Below are 13,213 nucleotides of genomic sequence, written 5' to 3'. Positions count from 1 at the left end.
CATACACTCCAGTTTTTCAAGCATGAGGTCGTAAAGTAGCAGTACGAAATTTTTATATAAAATTGGAACCGTCATATTCTGCCATATAATTTGTGTGATGTCCCCGTTTCTTCTCCCTCCTCGTTCTAACGCACAATCCTGTCATCACTAATTCTGTATCTATTCCCGCCATTGTCAAAACTTATTCTCTGGTTAACTTCACTAACCCTGCCAGAATCACAGATCCAGTTACCCCGCGTTTATTCTCCGGCTATGCGTTATTACATTTTCGTACGACGCGTTTTCCTCGCTGCTCCTAGAATAGAACTTATAGCGACTGCTAACTGGAGTCTGTACAGCTGGTAGTGCAGCGATCTGGCAAAAATTTTCTGTCAAAATTTCATTTTCTTGGGTACATCAAGAAGATAATAGGTAATCTTTCTTATATGTTATTCCTTTCAGTCGTTTATTTCCTCTCCGGTAATGTGAATCTATAAATTCCGCTAGTAAATATAAAAACGCTGAATTTCGCTCAACCAATCAACCACATAAACAAACAGCAATTGGCATTCTCCTTTCGGGTTTATTCAGCTCAACTCGTATAGCCCCGTCCTCTTTTGTCTGCGGGAAAGCTTTTTATTTCTATTTGCGCTTGGGATTCCCCTGGCAGAGACATCACGTACACTATGTACGCATCCAAAAATCAACTTATCAACTTATGATTTATTCAGAAATCAACTTGGAATGTGTTCAAAAATGTTCAAAAACCAACTGGGATGCGTCTCAAAATCGTATGAGTAATCGATAGAGCAACGTGCGCTGGATGATAGGCGCTTTGTGAAACAAAGGGTTTTTTCTTCAAGAATACGAATTTCGGGCCCCCTGAAATTGCCACCCGGTTTGTCCCTCCACTACCCCTGGATCCTGACCTGGTGACGCGTATTTGTTTATGAGCAACCAGTAAATCAATACACATCACAGCAACTTTTCATAGTTTCGTGATGCCGTTCGTTGAATATATTGAATATCAAACGATTGCTGAGTAATGGGAGAAGGACTACAAATGGGAAGAACTTATTTTATTAATCTATCGGTAAAAATCTGTTGCATGTTACTACTGGTAAAGAACGTCCGACCGCCAACTAGCGGTATTTCGGGTAATGGAGTATCCGGTAGTGTGACGTCTGATGTGAATACGGCAGAGACGGAGAATAATGGGCTAAGAACAAGTCGCATGACATCCACAACCACACACTGTTTTCTCAAGAATTAAGACAAAGATATCAGTGTGATATAGTTAATCGTCGTATTGTGTTCACCGTGGACTCACGTGTTAATGGTGAGTGCTTCGCTATTTTAACTGATTTTGCAAGGTGTCAGGAAACTTCGATGTACGAAGCACAGAGCTTGTAATATTACTGAAAAAAATATTGTGTTTTTAACTCAGTGATAAATGATTTATTTTACAGAGTAAGATGATATGAAGGTGAGCTCATTTTATTTTCAGTGAATATGCGTTGTTAGAACTTTTAAATGCTGCATGAATTCACGGCAGTTATTTACTGCTTGGAATTCCTATTTTTGGTTCAGTTATTTTGAGACAGTCGGATGCTAATCTCGGACTTCTACATTGCTTAATATACTTTCCCCAGAGGGCTTGTAGCTAGGCCCCTTAATTCTGTGGTTCACCCGAGTCAAACTATAAAAACTGTTTTGCGTTTATACTAAACTGTTGCGTTCGGGATTCTACGCTACCTTATTACAGCCAGACGGAAACCGCCTCCTTTTGTTTTCTAAGCGAACCGCCACACCCTGAGGGGAATGGCTTCTTATTCTTTCTTGGCAGTACAGCTCAAGATTGGCCTTCTCAGCAATCTTCCTACATACTTTTCTCTTCTCTGTCGTTGTATTCCGTCTTCATAGGGTTAGCCAACACTTTGTCCAGCAGATCTGGTTGGCCATTCCTTCTGGTGGAATAAAATCTGCCTCTCATTATTCTTTTATGCGTCCTGTCATTTGCCATTCTCTCCATACGTCCTAACCAACATATGTTCTGAGATTTAATAAATTGTACTATATCTCTCCCTTGCGCAAGCTGTCGTATTTCCCGGTTGTATCTTACTATCCTACCCTGTAGCTTCCTCACAGGCGTATAAATTGTTCGCAGCATTTTTCTTTCAACCGCTGTCGGGTTGTTTTCACCGGCTTCAGTCATCATCCACATACCTGAACCATATGTAGGAGTCAGCCGGCCGAAGTGGTCGAGCGGTTCTAGGCGCTAGTCTGGAACCGCGCGACTGCTACGGTCGAATCCTGCCTCGGGTATGGATGTGTGTGATGTCCTTAGGTTAGTTAGGTTTAAGTAGTTCTAAGTTCTAGGGGACTGATGTCTCAGAAGTTAAGTCCCATAGTGCTCAGAGCCATTTGAACCATATGTAGGAGTCGTACAAGGAAATAGTAGTCTCTTGAACGCTCTGTAACATTATAGTATTGGATATTGAAGTTTTATGTACACTCTAAGACGCAAAAAACGACGCACTACGGGGGAATTATCCGAATGGGTCGGAAATCGGTAGATGTGATGTACATGTGCAAACAAATACGTGAGTACACATTCAGAGAATTTAGACGATTTACTCAAGAGAAAGAGCTTGACAAATTTAGCAAAGTCAGTAACGCGTTGGTCTACATTTTGGCCATACGCAAGCAATTATTTGGCTTGGCATTGATTGACAGAGTTGTTGGATGTTCTCCTGAGGGATGTCGTGTCACAATGTGTCCTATTGGTGCGTTAGATTGTCAAAATTCCTAGCTGGCTGCAGGGCACTGTCCATAATTCTCAAATGTTTTCAATTGGAGAGAGATCCGGCGACTTTGCTCGCCAAGGTGGGGTCTCGCAAGCACGAGCGCGAAGACAAACAGTTGAAACTCTTGCCGTGTGCGGGCGAGCATTATCTTGCTGAAATGTAAGGCCAGGATGGTTTGCCATGAAGGGCAAAAAAACGGGGGGGGGGGGGGGGGGCCGTAGCACATCGTCGACGTACCGCTGTACCGCAATGGTACCGTGGATGACAACCAAAAGGGTCCTGCTGTGAAAAGAAATGGTACTGCTGGTTATCGGGTAGCATGGAAGGCGACAGTCAGGTTGTAACCCACTACTGTTCTGGGCGTCTCCAGACAAGTCTTCGCTGGTCATCGGAGCTCGATTCGAAGCGGGACTCATCACAGAAGACAATTCTACTACAGTCAACGAGATTTCAGGCCGAAGACTGGTCTGGAGACGCTCTGGTACGCGATAGGATACCAAACTGTCTGTATTCCACCATACGGCCCGACAGGCAGGAGTGATGGTCTGGGGTCCATTTTTTTTAATAGTACGACAGCTGTGACTGTTATCCGCGGCATCATTATACCATAGGGGTGCGTCGACGATATTCTACGCTCCATTTTATTTCTCTTCATAGCAAAACATTCTGGGCTTATATTTCAACAAGATTATGCCCGCCCACATACGGCGACAATTTCTGCTGCTTGTCTTCGTGCTTGCCTTGACCAGCAAGGTCACTGGATCCCTCCCCATCTGAGAACATTTGGAAAATTATTGGCAAGGCCTTCCAGCCTCCTCGACGATCTAATGCGTCAATTGGCCAACATTTGGCACTATATCCTTCAGGAAGACATCCAAGAACTCTGTCACTCCATGCCAAGCCGAATAAGTAAAGCCCTTTCTCTTCAATAAATCATCCAATTCTTCTGGAATTTTACTAATTTGTTTGTCAGCTCATGTACATGACGTTGCAAAGCTTATTTCTGTTCGCTCTATCGAAAGCCTTTTCTTAATCTATGAATGTCATGTGAGTCTAAAGGTTGTATTCTTGTTTTCCAATTAGATGTGGTAAAATAGTAACGTTATCGCTATAAGACTGTCTCTTTCTAAAGCTATTTTCTTCCTCCATTAAGAAGACGTCAGTTATCTTCCTCATTGTATTGTTAATGGTTCTTGCATAGAATGTGTAAGAAACATTGGCTTACATTTCAGCAAGATAATGCCCGCCAGCACTCGGCGAGAGTCTCTACTGCTTGTCTTCGTGATTGCCAAACCCTACCTTGGACAGCAAGGACTCTGGATCTCTCAACAGCTGAGAACGTTTGTAGCATTAGGGGCAGGGCCTCCAACCATCTCGGGACTTTGACCACCTAATGTGTCAATTAGTCAGAATTTGGCACGATATCCCTCAGGATGACATCTAAACACTCTACCAATCAATGCCAAGCCGAATAGCTGCTTGCATAAGGGCCGGGGGTGGTCCAGCGCGTTACTGATTTTCTCAATTTGTGAAGCCCTTTGTCTTGAATGAATGTCCGCCCAGATAGCAGAGTGGTCAGCGTGACGGATTACCATACAAAGGGCCCGAGTTCGATTCCCGGCTGGATCGGTGTTTTTCTCCGCTCAGGGACTGCGTGTTGTGTTGTATTCATCATCATTTCATCCCCATCCGGCGCGCAGGTCGCCCAATGTGACGTCGAATGTAATAAGATCTGCACCAAGGAGGCCGGACCTGCCCCGTAAGGGGCCTCCCGGCCAATGACCCAAAACGCTCGTTTCCATTTTCTTGAATAAATCATCCATATTTTCTGAAAGTGTGATCATCTGTTTGTTTGTGCATATACATCACATTTACCGATTTCCATCCTATTCGGATAACTCCTTCGTGTTGTGTCGTAACTTTTTTTTTTTTTTGTCCTAGGATGTATAGTTATAGAAACAGAGATAGAAAGAGGAATTTGCGGTTTCTGTAATCCGAGGAAAAAGAATAAAAGTCTGCTGTAATCAGAAGTGGCGTTCGAATCTTAGATGACAATTATTTATAAGTATTATTCTAACTGAAGGAGAACATGTACTGCGCAGCACCCAGCAGTTGTATGGAATATCATTATACCAGCGGGAATGTCACTGCTCTTTTTCAGAAATTACGTGCTAATTCTGTGTCCCGTTACACTTGAATCGAGTGGACAAAAAGTATTAACTCCTTTGAGCTGAGATTCGCAAATAAGTTGATACTTTTTGCGCGGTGTAGTGTTCTACACGTACCTAGTGATGACTGCGTTTGAAAAAAAAAGAAAATGTCTCCACAGGGTGGTTTTGTTTAAAGGGGACAAGCTGCAAGAACCGATACCTGAGAGAGTAAGGAGCAAAAAATATCATATCGACATCTAGCTGGAAATACTTTCCAAAGAAGGTACACCTGCTTGAAGATGTAGATAAAAAATTTTTGACAGAGTGCACAAGCACTGAGAATGAGCCGGTGCTGATGATTCGCTGCCAGCATACCAGGACGATTTCCGCAGCGCGTCTACATCTGCACCTACGTGACTTCTCTGCAATTCACTATCAAGTGCCTGGCAAAAGGTTCATCGAACCACCCTTAAGGTACTTCCCTACCTTTCCACTCTTCAGCATCGCGCAGGAAAAACGAATACTTAAATCTTTCCGTGCGAGCTTTGATTTCTCTTACTTTGTTATGATGATCATTTCTCTCTATGGCCGGCCGGAGTGGCCGTGCGGTTCTAGGCGCTACAGTCTGGAGCCGAGCGACCGCTACGTTCGAACGTTCGAATCCTGCCTCGGGGATGGATGTGTGTGATGTCCTTAGGTTAGTTACGTTTAATTAGTTCTAAGTTCTAGGCGACTGATGACCTCAGAAGTTAAGTCGCATAGTGCTCAGCTCACACTATGAGGAGGAAGTTGGCGCTCGAAGTCTCATGTGAAGGTTCTGCCGCAGTGAAAAGTGGCTTTGCCTTCATGACTGCCACCCCAGTTCGTGTATCACATCCGTGGCACTATTTCCCTTATTTCACGATAATACAAAACGAGCTGCTCTTCTTTGAAGTTGTTCGATGTCCTCCGTCAATTCTATCTGATGCGAGTCCCGCAACGCACAGCAGTACTCCAGAAGAGGACGAACAAGCGTAGTATAAGCAGTCTCTTTAGTAGACTGTTGCATTTTCTAAGTGTTTTGTCAATAAATCGTAGTGTTTGATTTGCTTTCCCACAACGTTGTCTATGAGCTCGTTCCAGTTTAAATTATTCGTAACTGTAATCCTTAAGTATTTAGCCGAGTTTACAGCATTTAGATTTGTGTGATTCATCGTGTAACTGAAATTTAATGTATACCTTTTACTACTCATGTAGATGAGTTCACATTTTTCATTACTTAGAGTCAATTGCCACTTTTTACACCACACAGACATCTCTTCCAAATCATTTTGCAATTCGTTTTGATCATCTGATGACTTTACAAGACGGTAAATTACACCATCATCTGCAAACAATTGCTCCGATTGTTTCTTATATCGTTTATGTAGATCAGAAACAACAGGGGGCCTGCAACACTTCCTTGGGAACGCCAGATATTACTTCCGTTCTACTCGATGACTTTCCGTCAGTTTTTACGGACTGTGACCTTTCTGACAGGAAATCACGAATCCAGTCACACAACTGAGACGACACTCCATGGGCACGCAGTTTAATTAGAAGTCGCATGTGATGAACGGTGTCAAGAGCGTTCTGGAAATCTAAGGTGGGTGTTGTGAAGGTAGACGATACTGCCCTCTTGAAGGTAGCCTTATCTTTGAATGGGATTGACGACAGACACAGTAGCACCTTTGTCGCATTTGGGGAGGTATGTCCTTAGGTAACAAGTCCTGGACGCGTTGTACGTGGTATGGATGGTGACAGTTGTCGTGAGGAAGGCTCCACGCAGTCATCTGAATTACAGCGCGTTGACGGGCCACGGCTTGAACTGATATTGGGGTCACTGACTAAGATCTTCTACGTCAAACTTCAAGTGGGTTCAGCACCCTCGGAAGCATTTCCGGCCATATGTGCATATGACCTTTTTTGATTCTTATCCTCTCAGGGACAGTTTACTGTATCCTGCCTCATTTTAACTAAATCACCCTGTACAAGGTAAAGCGCCCTATTTTCGGATGGTGGCCAGATAAGTCGATATTTGTTCCCTGACAGTGTTGCCGATGCGAAAACTAGCTGAAATCCTTGTGCTTCCGCTATTTTAGTGTCCTGCTAACTGTCAAGCGCATCAGTCATGTTCCACGCTCGCAGTTGGTTTTTTCCGTAGTATCAGGTTTGAATGTGATATTTTGTAGACTGGACGTAAGCTTTACTGATGCATGGTAAGTGTTTTGATATTTTAGCCTTATTTAGTAGTGATATATCATATTTAATTAAACTTTTAAATGCAAAAGTTCATTACGTGCTTTCGGTACATGTTTGGCAAGTGGTACAGGTGCCTAATTTCGGATACTGCTAGGTTGCCTAATTTCGACCATCGAACAAATGCGCCCCTTTATAGATTTCGCTTTTTATTTATTTTCAGGAGATCGCTGGGGAGAAAGGAAAGTGTTGTGTAGAGTAAAATATGAGGAAAGCAAAGAAAGCCACTGGAAATTTAAAAAAATGGATTATTAAAGGTGTCCCAAATGTTTCAAGTGCAAAATTTTGCACTTTTAGATTACGTACAGGCAGGAAACTTGGAAGAGAAACTGATCGCTAGCATAGGCAGAAACTGTGCTTTAGGAAGAGCCTTTAGCTCAAGAGAAGCTAAAATGCAAGAGGGCAATTTTAGAAGAACTAGAAGGACCTTCATGGAAGGGAAAGCATCAAAGCACGTAAAAATCCAGCCAGAACAACACGAAGGTGTCTAAAATGAGTAGGCAACAAAGGAAACTGACATGTGAGTTATCATCTGCTGAGGATTCCGAAAGTTCTTTTTCACTTGTTTCGACAGATGATCAAGACAGTGCAGGTGAGGAATGCGTCTATTGTTCTGTCCCACGCTGGGAAGATAAATCTGGAGAAGAATGGATAATGTATTTAGAATGTTTGCGTTGGATGCATGAACTACAAATGTGAAAACTACAGATATAGCATCAATGCAGTTATAAACGTATCATTATTGTAATCAAACTGGAATATCTAAGCATTACTTTTTGTATATTTTTAATAAAACAATATTCTATAGGTATGCAATCTTGAATTTTCCTTATGAAATAACTCTGTCCGAAGTTAATACCCACTATCCAAAACTGCGCACCCTTTCATTTGTTGTTGTTGTTGTGGTCTTCAATCCAAAGACTGGTTTGATACACTTCTCCAACCTACTCTGTTCTGTGCAAGCCTCTTCATCACCGAGTAAACACTGCAACCTACATCCTTCTGAATCTGCTTACTGTGTTCATCTCTTGGCCTCCCTCTACAATTTTTACCCCTCACGCTTCCTCCAGTACTAAATTGGTGATCCCTTGATGCCTGAGAAACTGTCCTACGAACCAATCCCTTCTTCTAGTCAGGTTGTGCCACAAATTTCTTTTCCCCCTGATTCTATTTAGTACCTCCTCATTAGTTACGTGATCTACCAAAAAAATGGTTCAAATGAGTCTGAGCACTATGGGACTTAACATATATGGTCATCAGTCCCCTAGAACGTAGAACTACTTAAACCTAACTTACCTAAGGACATCACACAACACCCAGCCATCACGAGGCAGAGAAAACCCCTGACCCCGCCGGGAATCGAACCCGGGAACCCGGGGGTGGGAAGCGAGAACGCGTCCGCACGACCACGAGATGCGGGCACGTGATCTACCCATCTAATCTTCAGCATTCTTCTGTAGCACCACATTTCAAAAGTTTTTATTCTTTTCTTGTCTAAATTGTTTACCCTCCATGTTTCACTTCTATACATGGCTACATTCCATACAAATACTTTCAGAAAGGACTTCCTGACACTTATATCTATACTCGGTGTTAACAAATTTCTCTTCTTCAGAAACGCTTTCCTTGCCATTGCCAGTCTACATTTCATATACTCACTACTTCGACCATGATAAGTTATTTTGCTTTCCAACTAGCAAAACTTATCCAGTGCTTTAAGAGTCTCGTTTCCTAATCTAATTCCCTCAGCATTTAATTCGACTGCATTGCATTATCCTCTTTCTGCTTTTATTGATGTTCATCTTATATCCTCTTTTCGTGACACTGTTCATTCCGTTCAACTGCTCTTCCAAGTCCTTTACTGTCTCTAACAGAATTACAGTGTCATCAGCAAACCTCAATTTTTTTATTTCTTCTCCCTGGACTTTAACTGCTATTCCGTATTTTTCTTTTGTTTCCTTTACTGCTTGCTCTATATACAGATTAAATAACATCGGGGACAGGCTACAACCCTGTCTCACTCCCTTCTCAACCACTGCTTCCCTTTGGTGCCTCTCGACTCTTGTAACTGCCATCTGGTTTCTGTACAAATTGTAAATAGCCCTTTGGTCCCTCTGTTTTACCCTTGCCACATTTAGAATCTGAAAGAAAGCATTCCAGTCAGCATTGTCAAAAGCCTTCTCCGGGTCTAAAAATGCTATAAACTTAGGTTTACCTTTCCTTAACGGATCTTCTATAAAATGTCGTAGGGTCAATACACTCTCCAAATTCGTGTTTCTTTGACATAAATTATGAAATGTAATGTCAACTTTCGTTATAAAAGGTTATATATGACCAAAATCTAGTATGTTTTACATCCGTCAGTCATTTTCATTAGCTTTAAGCTGATTTTTAACCAAACGTATCCTTAGATTTACTTAGCTATCCGAAAATAGGACACCATACCCTACGAGTAATGCATGCAGTGAGGCTAGCGGTCATCATTTACAACAGCTGCTATGAGCTGATGTTGCTCCTATAACGTGTAAATTGTTTACGTGTGTGAAAAGCTAATTGTTCATTCCAGACCATCTGTTTCTGATACGAAAGTTCCCAGTTTATGACCGTTTTTCATTTGACGCGCTACGTGAACGATGAAGCCGGAAGGGGGTTTTTACCTGAGCTGCTCGCCAGTGGTCTGCTCGGCTGCACCGCCTGAGATTTAGGCCAGCAGGCGGCTGATCGGCTCAGTGGTTGCGTAAGCTGTTTGCAGCGGAAGCTGCGGTCATTAACACAGCGCCGGCCTAATGCAGCAGCGTTGCTCGCTACCTCGTCCACACAACCCGGTCCTCGTCACTTCCAGCCATTTGCAAATGCGGCGTTCTCTTGGGTTGGTTTTGAAGTTCGTTGCGTTTTTATTTTGTGTATTGGTATTCCGGCTGACATGGGTTTATTTATCGATTATATTTTCTTTTATTTGTAGCTCACTGTTGCGGCTTGGGTTTACATAAAGTCTTTCTGTCATTTCGAGGTAATGAATGGAGCTGTGGACGCTAGAAAATGAAGTGGCAAATGGGGAAATCGGTACACTCCCGACGTATTCTACTGTCTCAGTTCAGCAGGGGGGTAAATGGAAATGAGCGTTTGGCGTCATTGGCCGGGAGGCCCCTTGCGGGGCAGGTCCGGCCGCCTTGGTGCAGGTCTTATTACATTCGACGCCACATTGGGCGACCTGCGCGCCGGATGGGGATGAAATGATTATGAAGACAGCACAACACCCAGTCCCTGAACGGAGAAAATCCCCGACCCAGCCGGGAATCGAACCCGTAGGACGGCAATCCGTCACGCTGACCACTGAGCTATCAGGGCTGACAGTAGGGGGGGGGGGGGTGACAGTAGCGGAGTCAGCCAGAAACATTTGTGCCGTGTGTGTGTTTCTTCGTTTTAAGGGGGACCGTTTTGACATTAATGACTCTCCATGTTCAGGAGGACCTTCGGGGTTTCATGAAGATCGTTTAACCTCATTAATCCACAGTGATCCATGTCAGTGCGCTGGAGAACTGGCAAATGTGATGAAATGTGATCATTCCACCACCGTGCAGTCCAGTGGGGAATGTTCAAAAATAGGGTGTTTTGGTACCGCATGCCCTAAGCCATATCACAGAAATTAGTAGGTGGCTATATGCAGATCTCTGCTTCCTCGCCAGCAATTCGCTCCTGAACAACACCGAACACTCCTACTCTGTATCGTTACTGGTGACGAGAAATGATGTCTTTATCCTGACATAAGCGGAAAAAAGGAATGGTTAAGCCCAAATAAAGTAGCATCTCCCCGTACAAAGACCGGCGGCAATCCACAAAAGATAATGTTATGCATCTAGTGGAACAGCGACGGTGTGGTGTACTACGGATTGCTTTTTCGAGATGTAACCATCACTGCTGACATTTTTTTCAACAACTGAGACGTCCTGCAGACGCAGTTCAGGAACACCGACCAGGAAGACTGCGTGAAGTGATGCTGCTTCACGATAATGCCCGTTCGCGCTCTGCTAGACTGACAAAAAACTTTACACAGGAGTTGGTCTGCGAAGACATTCCGCATCCACCTTATTCACCTGAGTTTTTGCCCTCAGTTCTCCTCCTTTCCTCTCTCTATCGAACGACCTTCATGGAACTTCCATTCCTCAAAACCACGTAGTTTCTACAGTCACGAAATTATCTCTGCGTTGGCAGACAGTTGTAAATAGTAAAGGAAAATATATTACAGTTGATCAAAGTCTCTCTTATGCGTGCCGGCCGGAGTGGCCGTGCGGTTCTAGGCGCTACAGTCTGGAGCCGAGCGACCGCTACGGTCGCAGGTTCGAATCCTGCCTCGGGCATGGATGTGTGTGATGTCCTTAGGTTAGTTAGGTTTAAGTAGTTCTAAGTTCTAGGCGACTGATAACCTCAGAAGTTAAGTCGCATAGTGCTCAGAGCCATCTCTCTTATGTGTATGTGTTGTGTTTATTAAACTTTCGGAAAAACACTACAGGCTTGTGCATCAACCGAGCTGTAACTCCAATAGACTGGGTGACTCAGCGAAGTTGTGGAACCACCCCTCCAAAACAGCAACAGGTGGATAGACAGAAATTTAAAGTCAATCAGGAGAGGACAGCTGTAAAGCTATGTTACCAACATGGTGGCCGTTTTAGAAGCCGCTATCTGAACATAATAAATGAGTTTATAAGCCCACGTGGACACTCAAACCTACAAATACAAGATGCATATTCACGGCAAGCAAACGGAGCAGCATGTTTTCATCTCACTGCTTTTTGAACACGCAAAAACTATTTTCTACTTTATGAGAGTGTAACGTTTTTGAATTTACAGCACTGAAAGATAATTTACGATGCTATAATCAGCTTCTATTCAACTAATTATGGGCAATCTATGAGCTTCCGTTTTACTGCACGCAGCTACACGGCTCCGCTTCTACTCGCAGAGTCAGTGCAACCAGGCAATGCCAATATAACTCCACACTGTAATTAAGCTTCAACACGTTAAGTAAACTGAAATGTTTCCAGAATGAGATTTTCACTGTGCAGCGGAGTGTACGCTGATATGAAACTTCCTGGGAGATTAAAACTATGTGCTGGACGAGACTGGAACTCGGGACCTTTGCATTTCGCGCGCAAGTGCTTTACCATCTGAGCTACACAAGCACGACTCACGGTCCCTCCTCACAGCTTTACTTCTGCCAGTATCTCGTCTCCTACCTTCCAAACTTTACAGAAGCTCTCCTGCGAACCTTGCAGAACTAGCTCTCCTGGAAGAAAGGATACTGCGGAGACATGGCTTAGCCACAGCCTGGGGGATCCTTTCTTTCAGGAATGCTAGTTCTGCAAGGTTCGCAGGAGAGCTTCTGTAAAGTTTGGAAGGTAGGAGACGAGATACTGCCAGAAGTAAAACTGTGCGGACGGAGCGTGAGTCGTGCTTGGGTAGCTAAAATGGTAGAGCATTTGCCCGCGAAAGGCAAAGGTCCCGAGTTCGAGTCTCGGTCAGGCACAAAGTTTTAATCTGCCAGTAAGTTTCATGAACTGAAATGGTCTCATCCAAATGTTTTTTTCATTGTAAAATCCCCGTAACAGCATCGACTTCCACCAGACAAAGGCAGTCTTCTCTCTAACAGAGCGCGGAACTTAACATAGACTTGAATGTAATGGTGAATTCTCTTTCAGACAAGAAGGACTTCACGGTCTGCAACCAGCGGATAAATCCCACTGGTCGCGAACTAACTGGTTCCCCAAAGACGTAAAATTGCTTCGCTGTCCAATCAAGGAGTTTTCTACAATACTTATACCGATTACTCGAAACTGATTATAGCAGAAGAGTGTGCAGAATTGCAACGATAAATACCGCGATCTACTAAAAACAAAATATGGTGGTAAAGAATGAAGGTTACGAATGAACTGGCAACTTTCAGATGGAAGGCTAAGGCATGAACATTTCTGATTGAGGCTTTTATAGGGCAGTGTTCGCCAA

The sequence above is a fragment of the Schistocerca serialis genome, chromosome 3 (genome assembly GCF_023864345.2).
Source record: "Schistocerca serialis cubense isolate TAMUIC-IGC-003099 chromosome 3, iqSchSeri2.2, whole genome shotgun sequence".
Classification (NCBI taxonomy): Eukaryota; Metazoa; Arthropoda; class Insecta; order Orthoptera; family Acrididae; genus Schistocerca; species Schistocerca serialis.
Note: the sequence above shows the minus strand (reverse complement) of the source record.